This window comes from Physeter macrocephalus, chromosome 1 (assembly GCF_002837175.3).
Source record: "Physeter macrocephalus isolate SW-GA chromosome 1, ASM283717v5, whole genome shotgun sequence".
NCBI classification, from domain to species: domain Eukaryota; kingdom Metazoa; phylum Chordata; class Mammalia; order Artiodactyla; family Physeteridae; genus Physeter; species Physeter macrocephalus.
Window position 1 is genome coordinate 102,428,409 of NC_041214.2, and position 14,389 is coordinate 102,442,797.

At 40.8% G+C, this 14,389-nt stretch overlaps 1 pseudogene; it reads right to left on the bottom strand.

The window, feature by feature from the left end:
- Window positions 1-1,303: 1,303 nt before the first annotated feature.
- LOC129392192 (tigger transposable element-derived protein 1-like) lies at window positions 1,304-6,345 on the bottom strand (annotated as a pseudogene).
- Between the last annotated feature and the right edge of the window lie 8,044 nt (window positions 6,346-14,389).

Genomic DNA, 14,389 nt, shown 5'->3' on the forward strand with positions numbered 1-14,389 from the left:
GAGTGAATACATAAAAAACAAGAGCCAACTATATACCGTTTACAAGAGTTTAATTTTAGATTTAGAGACACACATAGGCTTAAAGTGAAAAAATGGGAAAAAATTCCATGCAAATATTAACCAAAAGAGAGTAGGGGTGACTATAATTATGTCAGATAAAACAAACTTTAAGTCAAAAGTTGTCACAAGAGACAAAGTTCATTACATAATGATAAAAGGGTCAACTGAATAGGAAGATATGACAATTATAAATATATATTCACTTAATATCAGATCACCCATATATATAAAAAGCACACATTGACAGATATAATACAATAATAGTAGGAGATTTCAATATCCCACTTTCAATAATGAATAAATCATCCAGACAGAAAATTAATAAGGAAACAGCAGACTTGAACAATACAATACCAGTTAGACCTAAAAGACATACACAAAACATTTCACCCAACAATGGCAGAATGGACATTCTTCTCAATGGCACCTGGAACATTCTCCAGGATAGATCACATACTAGGTCATAAAACAAGTCAACAAATTTAAGAAGACTGAAATCATTTCAAGTATCTTTCCCAGCCAAAATGTAATAAAACTAGAAAACAAAATAGGAAAACTCATGAATATATGGAAATTAAACAATACATTCTTGAGCAATCATTGGGTCAAAGAAGAATCTAGAGGGAAATTATAAAGTATCTTGAGACAAACAAAAACAAAAATACAACATAAACTTATGAGACACAGCAAAAGTAGTATCTTTCACTGTATCTCATAATAGAGAAGTTCATATCAATAAATGCCTACAAAAAGGACAAATACTACATGATACCACTTATATGAAGAATCTAAAATAGTCCAACTCATAGAAACAAAGAACAGAATGGTAATTGCCAGGGGCTGGTGCGAGGTGAAAATGGGGAAGTATTAGTCAAAGGGTATAAAGTTTCAGTTATGCAGGCTATGTCTTAGAGACCTACTGTACAGCACAGTGCCTGCAGCTTACAATACTATACACTTAAAATTCTGCTAAAAGGGTAGATAATGGTTAGGTGTTTTATCACACATCATCATCATCATCATCACCATCATAGCAGTAATATAAGCATAACTTGGAGATACTGCAGGCTTGATTCCAGATCACAACAATAAAAGCAAATATTGGAGTATTTTGGTTTCCCAGTGCATTCAGAAGTTATGTTTATACTATACTGTAGTCTATTAAGTGTGCAATAGCATTACACCTAAAAAGACAATAAATATACCTTAATTAAAATACTTTATTGCTACAAAATATTAACCATCATCTTTTTGCTGGTGGAGTGTCTTGCCTCCATGCTGATGGCTGCTGACTGATCAGGGTGGTGGTTGCTGAAGGTTGGGGTGGCTGTGGCCACTTCTTAAAATAAGATGACAATGAAATTTGCTGTATTGATTGACTCTCCCTTTCATGAATGATTTCTCTGTAGCACATAATGTTGATAGCATGTTACCCACAGTAGATCTTCTTTCAACAGTGAAGTCAATCCTCTCAAACAGTGTTGGTGCTTTATCAACTAAGTTTATGTCATATTCTAAATCCTCTGCTGTCATTTCAACAATCTTCGTAGCATCTTCACCAGGAGTAGATTCCATCTCAAGAAACCACTTTCTTTTTTTATCCATAAGAAGCAACTCCTCATCCATTCAAGTTTTATCATGAGATTGCAGCAATTCAGCCATATCTTCAGGCTCCACTTCTAATTCTAGTTCTCTTGGTATTTCTACCAAATCTGCAGTTATTTCCTCCATGAAAGTTTTGAATCCCTCAAACTCTTCCATGAGGGTTGGAATCAACTTCTTCCAAACTTCTATTAATGTTGATATCTTGACCTCTTCCCATGAGTCACTAGTGTTCTTAATGGCTTCTAGGATGGTGAATCCTTTCCAGAGATTTTCACTTTACTTTGTCCAGATTCATCAGAGGAATCACTATCTATGGAGGCTATAGCCTTATCAAATGTGTTTCTTAAATAATAAGACTTGAAAGTCAAAATGACTCCTTGATCCATGGGCTGCAGAACAGATGTTGTGTTAGCAGGCATGAAAACATGTATCTCATTGTACATCTCCATCAGAGCTCTTGGGTGACCTGGTGCATCGTCAATTTAATATTTTAAAAGGAATCTATTTTTTCTGAGCAGTAGGTGTAAGCTTAAAATATTCAGTAAACCAGGTGCTGTCGCCTAGGCTTTGCTGTTCCTTTAACAGAGCACAGGCAGAGTTGAGTTAACATAACTCTTAAGAGCCCTAGGATTTTCAGAATGATAAATAAGCATTGGCTACAACTTAAAGTCACCAGCTGCATGGCCAATAACTAGAGAGTCAGCCTGTCCTTTGAAGCTTTGAAGCCAGGCATTGACTTCTCCTCTCTCACTATGAAAGTCTTAGAAGGCTTCTTCTTCCAATAAAAGGCTGTTTTGTCTACACTGAAAAGCTGTTATTTCGTGTAGCCACATTCATGAATTATCTTAGCTGGATCTTCTAGATAACTTGCTGCAGCTTCTACACCAGCACTTGCTGCTTCACCTTGTACTTTGATGTTATGGAGACACTGTCTTTCTTTAAACCTCATGAACCAACCTCTGCTAGCTTCAAACATTTCCTCTGCAACTGCTTCACCTCTCAGCCTTCGTAGAACTGAGTTAAGAACTTCATAGAACTTGCTCTGGATTTGGTTTTGGCTTAAGGGAATTTTGTGGCTGGTTTGATCTTCTATCCAGACCACTTTCTCCATATCAGCAATAAGGCTGTTTTGTTTTCTTACCATTTGTGTGTTCACTGGGGTAGCACTTCTAATTTCCTTCAAGACCTTTTCCTTTGCATTCACAACTTGGCTAACTGTTTGGCACAAGAGGCCTCACTTTCGGCCTGTCTCAGCTTTCAACATGCTTTCCTCACTAAGCTTTATCATTTCTAGCTTTTGATTTAAAGTGAGAGACATAGAACTCTTCCCCTCACTAACGCTTGAAGGCCATTGTAGGGTTATTAATTGCCCTAATTTCGATACTGTTGTGTCTCAGGGAATAGGGAGGCCCAAGAAGAGAGAGAGAGATGGGAAAACGGCCAGTCAGAGGGGCAGTCAGAACACACACATTTATTGATTAAGGTCACCATCTTATATGAGTGCAATTTTTGGTGCATACATTATGTACAGCCTTTTGTATGTCAATCACACCTCAATAAAGTGGTTTTTAAAAAGTCAGAAAAGTATGAAAGAAAAAGTTCTTTTAATTTCAGCTTACATGAAAGTTTTGCTTTACTTGGAAATATAATTTTTCAAGGATTAGGAGTTTTTTAAAAATAAATATTAGAGAGTGGGAAGTATTACTTTTTTCTTGCTTATGGCCTCCAAATTATTAACATGCCTCTGCTTTTCCCATTATCCACAAATAATCTGAAGTACCCTGAAGCCTGGAAAAATTTAGCAGAATGAGATAGTAAGACTTATGTGGAAAATGTATTAGAACTATTTGCCGATTTTTAAAAAGTGTCATGAGAGAGCTTCAGCTTCTGAATCTTATTTTCACTTATAGGTACTGATATGAAGAGGCAAGAAGGGAAGCATGAAGGTAGAAATAGCACTGAGGTGGGACATGCCCACCAACTCCCTACCCTACTACTCCACTCCTTATGTAAAGATGGCAGTCTCCAATCGGTCCTGGCCTTGTAGTCTCTAGGCTATCCCCGAGCCAAGAGAAAGACTAATGGTTTGCCTACACCAGAGGCTAGAGATGACACTGTTCTGACTCTATCAAAGCTGGTTTAGCTTGCCCCTCTGCAGATGCCCAAGGCTCAGAGGACACAGAAAGAATTAGGCCATATTTAGTTGCATTGCTTAGACCCATGGACCTTCCCTGTGAGCACAGCTCAAATGCCACCTGGTACATTTTTAAGGTGAAGAAGATCCATACATTATGGGAATGTTTACATTAGTGGATTTGTCTTGTCTCCAATTTTGTTTAAAAAGAAAAAGCCAATTCTCAGTAGCACCTTAATTCAAGAAATGAATATGAATAGAACAAGGCCCAGTTTAAATGTCACATCCTCTTGCTCTCCAGGTCAGGAATAGTTGTCCCTTATCTGTGCTTCTCAGTTATTACCACAATAGTTACCTTTTATCACGTTAGACACAGCAGCAGGCTACGAGTTTTACATGCACTTAATGCTCACAAAGCCCTAGGCAGTAAAAATTACTATTTCTCTACTTTTCAGATACAAAAACTCAGGCTAAAAGAGGTCAATCCATGTGACCAAGATTGCTCAGCTGGTAAGTGGCACAACCAAAATAGAAATACAGAATGTTTCACTCTGGAGTTTCATAACTACAAAATACTGCCTCTATACGTGTTCTATAAAACAGCCTAATTTGCTGATTATTTTTAAGTCAGACGTGACCACTGTAGGGAATTTACACAAATCAAGAAAATATTAAAATCTAAGTGTTAATTTCCTATAATCATCACTACCACCAACATTAAACCTCAATTAATATTTTGATGATTTTGTGGTCTTTTAAAAACTTTCATTAAAATTGTTTCATTTGATTATTGTATCATTTGCACTTTCCTCACATCACTGAATTATTCATGAGCACAATTTTAACTGGCTTAATAAGAGTTTATCATCATTTACAGAAACATTCCCTTCCTACTAGACATTGGGGTTTCTCTTTCTCTGTTGCTATAAATAATACTAGGGTGAGCATCTTACAAATTTTTGTTCCCATTTTTGATTATTCCCTTAGGACACATATCGAGTTCCCCATACAACTCTTCTCTGGAAACCACCTGCCCCATCCACTGGTGTCTCCTATATTTATATTTAAGCTGTGGAATCTTGCCCTTCTGACCATAACTAATTGGTGCAATGTTGTCTACCAGACCCAAATGAATCTATTTTTGAAATGTGGAATTTTAACCTGAGAGACATAGAAACTTGAGTGTTATTCGTAGCCAGGTCATATGATTGGCACATTCTACAGGGAAGGACCATAGTCTCCTGCTGATGAGATCCCCAAAGCTGCTCTGGTTTCTGCTCTTCCCAAAGCCTGGCTTTTCAACCATTTCTTGTGTCCCCAGATTCATCAGTATCCTTCCAATAAATACCTCTGTTTGATATACTATCTCTGGCTGGTTTCAGCAACTTTCAAATAAAAGAAACTCGATTAGTAAAAAAATACACAGCAGTATTTCTTAAAGAGGTATTACTTGGCTAAACTAAATTTAAGGCCATTCATGCATATGGCCCCACTGTCCCTAAGAAAATTCTAGAGTTTGTATTCCTATCAGTAAACACATGGGAGGATATTATTATATTTAATATTTTTGCTAAATGTGAAGGCAGTTCATATCATCGCATTATTTACATTTGAATTTATTTAATCACCAATAATGTTTAACATTTTAATATGCTTATTATGTTTATCAACATCTGTGCCTATTTTTTGTACACTCATCTATTGTGGGCTAAAGGTTTTATTATTTGTCTATGTAAAATCTTCCTATGTTGAAAATATTAACCTTAATTAGAGCAATTTTATCTCCCTCTACTCGCTCTCTACTGCTTTTCATATATCCTAAGCCTCTGCCAGTTGAACTTCACACAATTCCTGTATTAGTCAGGATAAGCTAGCCCAAAATTTCAGTTGCTCAGCATGCACACACACAAAAGAGTATTTTTGTTCAGGTTTGTCAGAAGTGAGAAGATTTCGCTAATTTTAAACACTCAGTGACCCAGGTCGATGGAAGTTTCATCCTGACTCATGCCTCCGGTAGCACTGCGACAGGTCAGGGAATTAGGTGATTTGTGTGATCTTCCTACCTGGAAGTAATGCACATCCCTTCTGTTCACATTTCACTGACCAAAGCAAGCCACGTGGCCATGACAAACTTCAAATGGGCAGGGCTTCCCTGGTGGCACAGTGGTTGAGAGTCTGCCTGCCGATGCAGGGGACACGGGTTCGTGCCCCGGTCCGGGAAGATCCCACACGCCGCGGAGCAGCTAGGCCCGTGAGCCATGGCCGCTGAGCCTGCGCGTCCGGAGCCTGTGCTCCGCAACGGGAGAGGCCACAACAGTGAGAGGCCCGCGTACCAAAAAAAAAAAAAAAAAAAAAAAAAACTTCAAATGGGCAGGGGTGAACAGCCCTACCGTGTGCCTAACAGGAGGTGAGAACCAGAATATGTGTGAAGAGCCCTAAATGGCTACACCCCTGTCCATTCTGGCCATTTCTCACCGTTCCACCTTTTTCTGCTTCTCCACATGTTCAAATTCCACCAACATTTCAAAGGCCACCTTGAACACCATGTTACCCCTGAAGTCCTGCAGATGGAATTGATCTCACTCTCCTCTGAATACCTTAAAATCTTAACTTAGGAGACTCATCTCTTTCTGTCTTGAATTATAGGCATTTATATGTACAATTGTCCTCCCTTTCACTGGATCCTCAGTTCCTTTAGGGAAAGCTCTGTATCTGAACAGTGTTCATATACTTCACAGGGCTTAGCCCAGTATCTGGTATTTTAGGCTCACAATAAACACTGCTTGAATGAAAAAATGTGTAGCTCATGAAAGGAGACTTTCATTTTTCTATAATACTAAGATCTATTTTACTCGTAACTTATTGTGTTAACAAGAATGCGATTTTTGAACATGCTAAACGTAAACTTTGCATGTTCCTTGACTTTCCTGAAGTCCCTCCATTCGGTGACTCACTGTGAAACCTGGCATGATGCTTGATCAAACTGCAAAGCTCTTTCTCTTTGGGTACACAGGCAGATGGTTAGATTTCTAGAACATTTCAGAAAGGACTCTTTTATCAGTAACTATATCACCAATGAGGTCTTGAGTTGGCCATGATTTAAAATTGTTGCTGTTCTTACTTTCAAATAAAAATCAGTTTATTTTCATCTTTTCCCATTTATTTTAATATTTGTTTATGTAACCTTGTATTAAGTTTTATAATTTTATTTAATCCCTTATGTAGTACCTTTGACTTCTAGTTTTGGATGAGAATTTATACATGCACACGTACACGTCCTTATATATGTATATGAATACATGTGTAAAATGTGTATGTGTAATGTATCTACAATATGTATATTTATATATTCATACATACGTATGTATACACACAGACACACCTGCAGAACATGCACACACAAACACACACAGATATGAGGTCTCTGCATTTAACCTTTCTCCAAATCTTCCTATGGCAGCAGGCTGTCATCATTAATTCCAATGTCAGCTCCTCAACTTTCTTCCCTGACCACCTTGGCTAGAGTAGCTTCTGACCACCTCCCAAACCCTTGCCCTCCCATTTATTCACTGTTCTTTTTAGATCTTATTATTACCTGAAATTCTCTTATATATGTGCCTATTTTGCTTTATTTTTATTGTTATTCTTGCCACACTTATGACCAATCTCTCCACTAAAATGCACTGTCTTAAGGACAGAGGTTTTGTCTTTACTATGCTGACAAGCAAATATTGCCTGGGACAGAGTATGCTGTAAAATAAATATTTTTCTCAGGTCAATGAGTGAATGAATAAAACATGCTTCCTGGGATGACTGGGTGAATTGTGCTATCATTCACTTGTAAAGAAAATGCAAAGCAGAAGCCATTTCAGAGGAACGCTGAGTTTGTCTTTCAACATGTTGAGTTTGACATTCCTGTGTGATATTCAGACGAAGATGTCAAACAGGAATTTGGTTACACAGGTCTGAAGCACCGATCAGGGGATACAGATGTGGAGGTCATTTGCCTATAGGTGATAGCTGAAATCATGGGAATGGCTGAGATTCCTGAGCAGGTGTAGTAACACAGAACAGAAAAGGACAGACTTCAGCCTCTCAGATCTTCCCCTCTCTGCTGTCTCCTCCTCCCAACAGCCTTAATAGGCAGGAGTCCCAGAAACCTTCCACTATTGAGAGTGCAAATGACCTTGCCTCTTTAATCTCATTGGCCTTCCTATTAACAAAGGCAGCTCGGGAGAGCTCCCCTGCATAGTCTATTTATCCCAGTCTGTTAGACTCATGTTCATCCCTGATGTTACAAATATAGGAGAATCAGTACACCCCATGGAGCCTTACAGAAGCAGATAGCAGACCCCACTTGCTTACCCAAACACTTGCTACCAGCCCTTCTGGCAAAATTCCCAGGAAGAAAGGACAGGGATGTGTGAAGAGTGTTTTATTGGTGATGCACAGCAGAAGCCAGCTGTCTCTCTAATGATTATTTGTATTCATACGGAGAACTGTTCAACAAAGGAATTCACGTTCAGAAGGAACTCCTCCTTGGTAATACACACCACAGTCCCTCAAAGTGTTTTCATAATTTACTATACCTCTGCCCTGGGGCTGTTCAAAGCACAACATGTAATTCAGAGCTTCTACGAATATATAAAAGTTGAATCCTCTTCTGTAGTTAAGGACACTGGGTCATAGCAACCTGCCTGGTGACTCCTGAAGATCAATCTGGCACCATAAATCACACTCCTGCTTCCTAATTTTCATTCCAGAACTCTGCCTATGTCTTAACAATAGTTTCCTAAAAAACTCAACCTACCTTCTAAAGGTTTTATCAGCTTCAGCTCATGAACCAATATAGTGCCACTCAAAGATTATCCAGGAAGCGGATAATCAGCGAAGGCTGATTTTGTCCAAATCTAGTCTCAGACTATGCTGTCTATAAGCTTCTCTGCAACTTTTTTACCCAAGGTTAGATATTAGAGGTCATCTACCCATATGCTGCTTAAATTCCCTTCTACAGTTTGTTCATGGCGTGTTCATCCATTTCGGCTTGGACATCCCAGGGATGCAAAAGTTGCCATCTCCCAGGCTAGTACTTTAATTTTTAGGTACATTGTTAGGCAATTCCATGTGTTGAGTTGAAATATTCCACACTCTATTATTTCCGTATAAGCTTTAGTCCTGTACTCTGGAGCCACGCAGAGTAAGTCTGAAAATGCTCCTCCACAGAAGAGTGAGGCAGGTTTGACAAGAGAATTATCCACCCTCGAGCCTTCTCCTCATCCAACGTAAATCCCCGTGGTTCCTTCAACCTGTCCATATACATTCCCAGTTTGCCAGCTTCTGCTGCTCATCTGGGACCCTAAACAGCCCTCTCTTCCTCAAGTGTGCTCTGCCCAGCACAGAGTAGAGGCTCTGTTAGTGCTGTCCAGAACCTCGTTAGCCTTTTTGGCAGGCGTATCACACTACCCATTCAGACTGAGCTTACAGCCAACTGCAACAGGATGTAAAAGTGTTTAACATCCTGCTGTCAAACGATGCCTCCTTTATGCTGTTATCTTAGGCAGCTAATATCCTGATTCTAAGTGTTGGGCTTTGCATTTGCCTCTGCTGAATTTCACCTCACTGAATTCATATTTTTAGTTTGCCATTCAATGTTCTCACTCAAGTCGTGAATAAAAATTACAAACAGGACAGAGTCAAGAAGAAATCCCTGTGGCAAGGGGATAAGATCAACACTGACCCATTAATTAATCCTTTTGGTCTCATTCAACCAGTTACTAAGTCACCGCCCCCCCATGCATACTCTTGCTGGCTGACAGCACTACATCTTGCCCCACAGGTAACACAGGAGTCAAACACCTGGCTAAAACCCAGACCCACCCCATTCCCAGCCATCCTCCAACAGTTGGATGAGTAACCTTATTGACTTAGCTTCTATTTAAGAGCTTAAAACCCACATTATAATCTTTAAATACCAAAATGACCCACAATAACTTGGCCTTTTGGATGAGATCCAGGCAGCCTTTGAATATGGTCCCTGTTAGTAAATACACACATAGGTACCACCTCAGGTTTCTATCAGAACCCCTCTGTACCACTGTGCCTCTGGGCTCTGAGCGCATCTCACCTTCAAGTCAGCATCAGTAACCTGAGAGCTATTAGACATTTTCTTAGTTCTCTTTGAAACATTACTTCCTCCGTGGAAGAAAATGTAGCCTGGGGTTTTAACACTTTGCAAGGGATAGGAAGATGAATGATGAAATAGCTGTAGCTGCTATTCTGAGAGCAATCTTGCCACCTCACATCACAGGAATTGCCCTTGACTGCCTTCCCCAGGTCCCCTGGAACACTAGGAAAAAGGCACATTATTCCACATTATTCCATCATCAAAATTCCCATTACCTCTGATGTAGATCGATTATTTACATACCTCTTGAATTTCACGGTTAAAAATGTGAAAACACTCATGCTTTTGCCTCCACAAAATGCCCAAGATGAGCCTGCAATTTTTTCTTCCAAACTATCATCTTTAAGTGTGCACTAAAATATCACTCAAGCAGCGATTCACAGGATAGTCCATTGTTCCAGATCCAATTAGGACTTCCTGGAGGCAGGGGAGGTTACCACCAGGCTTTACAACCATAGTAGAGTTGCAAGGGATCCTAGACATTCCAGATTCCTCCCTCTTCTTTTACAGATGAGAAAATTCCCAGAGACACTGGGTGAGTTGCCTGAGGTCACAAAGTTAGCTAAACACAGAATAAGATTCAGGTCTTTTGACTCAGAGTCCAGTGTCCTTACAACAAGGAGAGCTGGAACAAGAGAAAGGAAGAGGCAGTGGTGTCTTCTGACCACACAGGAAATTTCCCAAACCTTTGCTGCTTGTACCCATTTCCATGTCTGAGAAATGAAGGGTGGAAGTGCACCCGCCTCTGATGCTCACACTCTGCAGGGTCAGAGATCGACCTCTGCCTCTCCTAGAACGGGAGGTAATGGCCATGTGCATCCCTGCTCTACTTTTCCTGGCTCACCGATGACTAAACATCAGCGTTTCATCAACTCAGGGTGCGCCCTCGTGTAGCACAGGATAAGAAAGGAGCAAGTTTCTGGCAAACAGCCATTTCCCTCTTTCCTGCCCGGTGTGTGCCACTAGCAAAACTCCTCAGGTTTGTAGCTTGCCTCCAGTGTGTTCCTTGCTTACACTTCTTAACTTTATCCTCTCACATAAAGAAAAGAGAACCCGAAGCATCTGAAGTCTGTTTTGTTTTTTGAAAACAGGCCAGCACCACAAAGAGCCTTTTATTCTTTTTTAGAAATCTGGAAAGTTGCCTTTAATTATTTAGCTATCAGACAACCCACAGGCTTAGGTAATAGATAAGAAGAGAACAAGGAACCATTCAATGATTCAACCAAATGAAAGATGGGAGAGGGTCCTCCTGCCTGGCTCCAGGAAGAAACACCAGGTGCAAAACCCAAAGCTCCCACAGAGTGTGGATCCTCAAAGACTCATGTTACATAGTCAATCCAAAGATACTAACTTAAAATTTGGACAGACAAGGACAACAGGGTCTTCTCTGAACAGTGACCCCCAAACCACACCAAACATCAAGGTCATCCTGGGTGTTCTGTAATCAAGTTCAATCTCCAGAGGTAGATCTCGGCGTTTGTATTTTTAACAAAATATTGAAACATGACTTGATTCTTAGTGTAGTCAGCTTAACACCATCTCCTAGAGATGATTTTACTTTATTTAGAATCTTATATCTCTTGCTATGTAAGTAGCTATAATAACAAGGAGATAATAATGACTTCTATGTAAAACAGTCTGACATGGAGAAAACAGGGAGGGATTTGAACGTGCAGAGGGTATTTTTTAGAAGGAACAACTGTCGAAGAGGCAGTTCTCCTCTTAGAAAGTCAAACCAATCATATCTATTTCTGCAAATTAAGACAACAATTGTTGGATGCTGAAAATATGACATTATGTCTTACCTTTAGTGGCCCTCCACTATTCAAAGATTTTACTCAATATAAAGCCTAGGGAAAAAATTAATTTGTTATCTTAAGGGCACAATGATCTGTGTCCACCAAGAGGGGGCCTCCTCTGCCCCAGGCTATACTCACCTCCTGTGTTCTCAGATGCTACAGCTGAGAGCCTCTCAGCACCTCAGGGCAGAGGCAGTACAGTGGAGACAGATTAGTTCTTTGTCCAACTCATATCCACTTATCCCTGGCCACACAGCTAGACTACATTTTCCACCTTGCCTTGCAATCAGATGCGGCCTTTGAGGAGTTCTGGCCAATAGAACACGGAGGATGTGAGTCCCTTCCAGGCAGGCTGAGACCTGGTACAGAAAATCCAGCAGTGGACTCGAGGTCTAGGAGATGACAGCGCCACCAAAGTGGGGGAGCCTGAGATCCTGAGTGCATGTGGAGACAGGAGTCCTCCAGTACCCGCTGCCAATTAGACCTGACATAAGGAAGAAGTAAACTTCTAACGTGCTAGCCACTGATATTTTGGGGTTATTGGTTCTAGCAGTTAGCCTTCTCTGTCTTATACAGAAATCAAGACAGAAAAATTGGGATGCTGACTTAGTGAAAGCCTAAAATGTGAAGTACTGTTTTAGCAGTCAGATAGCGGACAATACGGGAGTAAATACAGCAAGCTAGAGAGCTGTAGAGTCTTGCTGATCTCTGGCCAAACATTTCATATAAGTGTCATCTGTAATAACTTAAGGACTACATGCTTCTGAGCCTGAAGCTGTGAGGAAACTGGATAGAAAGAGGTAGAGTGAAAAGCATGTTAATTACTCTGTTGTTGTTTTTTTCGTTTTTTTTTTTTTTTTTCTACGGTACGCGGGCCTCTCACTGTTGGGGCCTCTCCCGTTGCGGAGCACAGGCTCCAGACGCGCAGGCTCAGCGGCCATGGCTCACGGGCCTAGCCGCTCAGCGGCATGTGGGATCTACCAGGACCAGGGCACAAACCCGTGTCCGCTGCATCGGCAGGCGGACTTTCAACCACTGCGCCACCAGGGAAGCCCTTGATTACTCTTAAATGCCTTTAGTACAGGAGCTTAGGCAAGAAAGGAGAGCTTTTCATTTAGAGATTGAAGGAAAAAAGTCCAAAGATCAAGAGTCTTACAAATTTAGAAGAGCCAATTACTGCTGAACTCCAAACAGTAAGAGATAGGACTGGAGAATGTCCTGAGTTACAAAGACCCACTAAGACTTCTTGCTGACACACTGTGGCTTTGTAGCAAAGATCAGGATAAGGGGCATACCCTGGCATCCAAGCCTATTATTTCAGTGACCCTCAAGTTAGCTGCCAGGAACTTGAGAGAAGGACACTTGGAAATGAAAGAGAAAAGAAAAAAATCAGACTTGAGAATTATGTCTAGGCACAGGGAACTTAATATCCTGTGATAAACCATAATGGAAAAGACTGTGAAAAAGAATATATATATGTATGTGTGTGTATATATCTCAATCACTTTGTTGTACAGTAGAAATTAACACAACATTGTAAATCAACTATACTTCAGTAAAATACATTTTTTAAAAAATGAATTATGTCTAGAAAGGAACTCGATTGTGGCTACTGATGAGAAGCAAATAGGTCAGAAGCCTCGTGGGTCTTTGAGGAAATTATATTGCCAAACTAAGCACAAGCTTGCTCTAATTAGGTTTCTGATTGTTCAAGGCTTAAAACTATTCTTGAGCCCCTAAACTTGCATGAGCAGGAAGCAGGCTATTGAGCTCCCAGGGAAAACTTATTGCCCCATGCCCACTTCAGAGGTGACCCTGGAGGAAAACAGAGAACGAAGAAACCCCTAGTGGGTGGACAGTCATGGAGAATGAGGGACAGGGGAGTTCCGCCCAGAGCAGACTCTGGGTCTGGCCAAGCCACCTCCTCTGCTGCCAGGGAAGGGCCCTTCAGAATGTCTGGTCAAGAGAAAGTATGCTGGACCAGTGGCTGCTCTGTGTCTCTCATTCTGCCCTTTTACGCTGTTTTAAGTTGTACATTGCTTGACCATTATCTATTGAGGGGGAAAGGGGTGGTGTGGAGGGGTAGAAAATGGGAACTGATAAGTTATGTTTTCACTTCACAGGTCACCAGAGGCTCCACATCCAAGCCTGGTGAGGACTCTGCACTGCCAAGAGATCCTGGACTCTGAGCTGGATGCAGGAACTGCCTGGGACTTAGCACTGTCTCCCTTGGGTAGGGGAACAGTGGGCTCTGTATATGGAAGAAAGAGTGAAATTAGTATCTGGTGACCAGAGAGTAGGCTGTGGCATAGACTTTCTAGTCACAAGACCTATTTTCCTCCTGTGCTCTCAATCAAACTACTTTTCTGGCCTCTTTTGCATGTGGTCAAATTCTAGAGGTTAGGAATATGGGGCAAAAGTGCTGTGTCCACTTCCAGGTCTGACTCATAAGTAATCTAAATGTGCCAATCTCACCCTTCTCCCTCATTTATTAGCTGCAGGCAAAGGATGCAACCGAGGACCCCAGGACTGGCAAGAAGGAAGGAATCTACATTCTTAAGTACAGAAGCTCCACCCCCTCCCCATTCATCAACAATGACTGGCCTT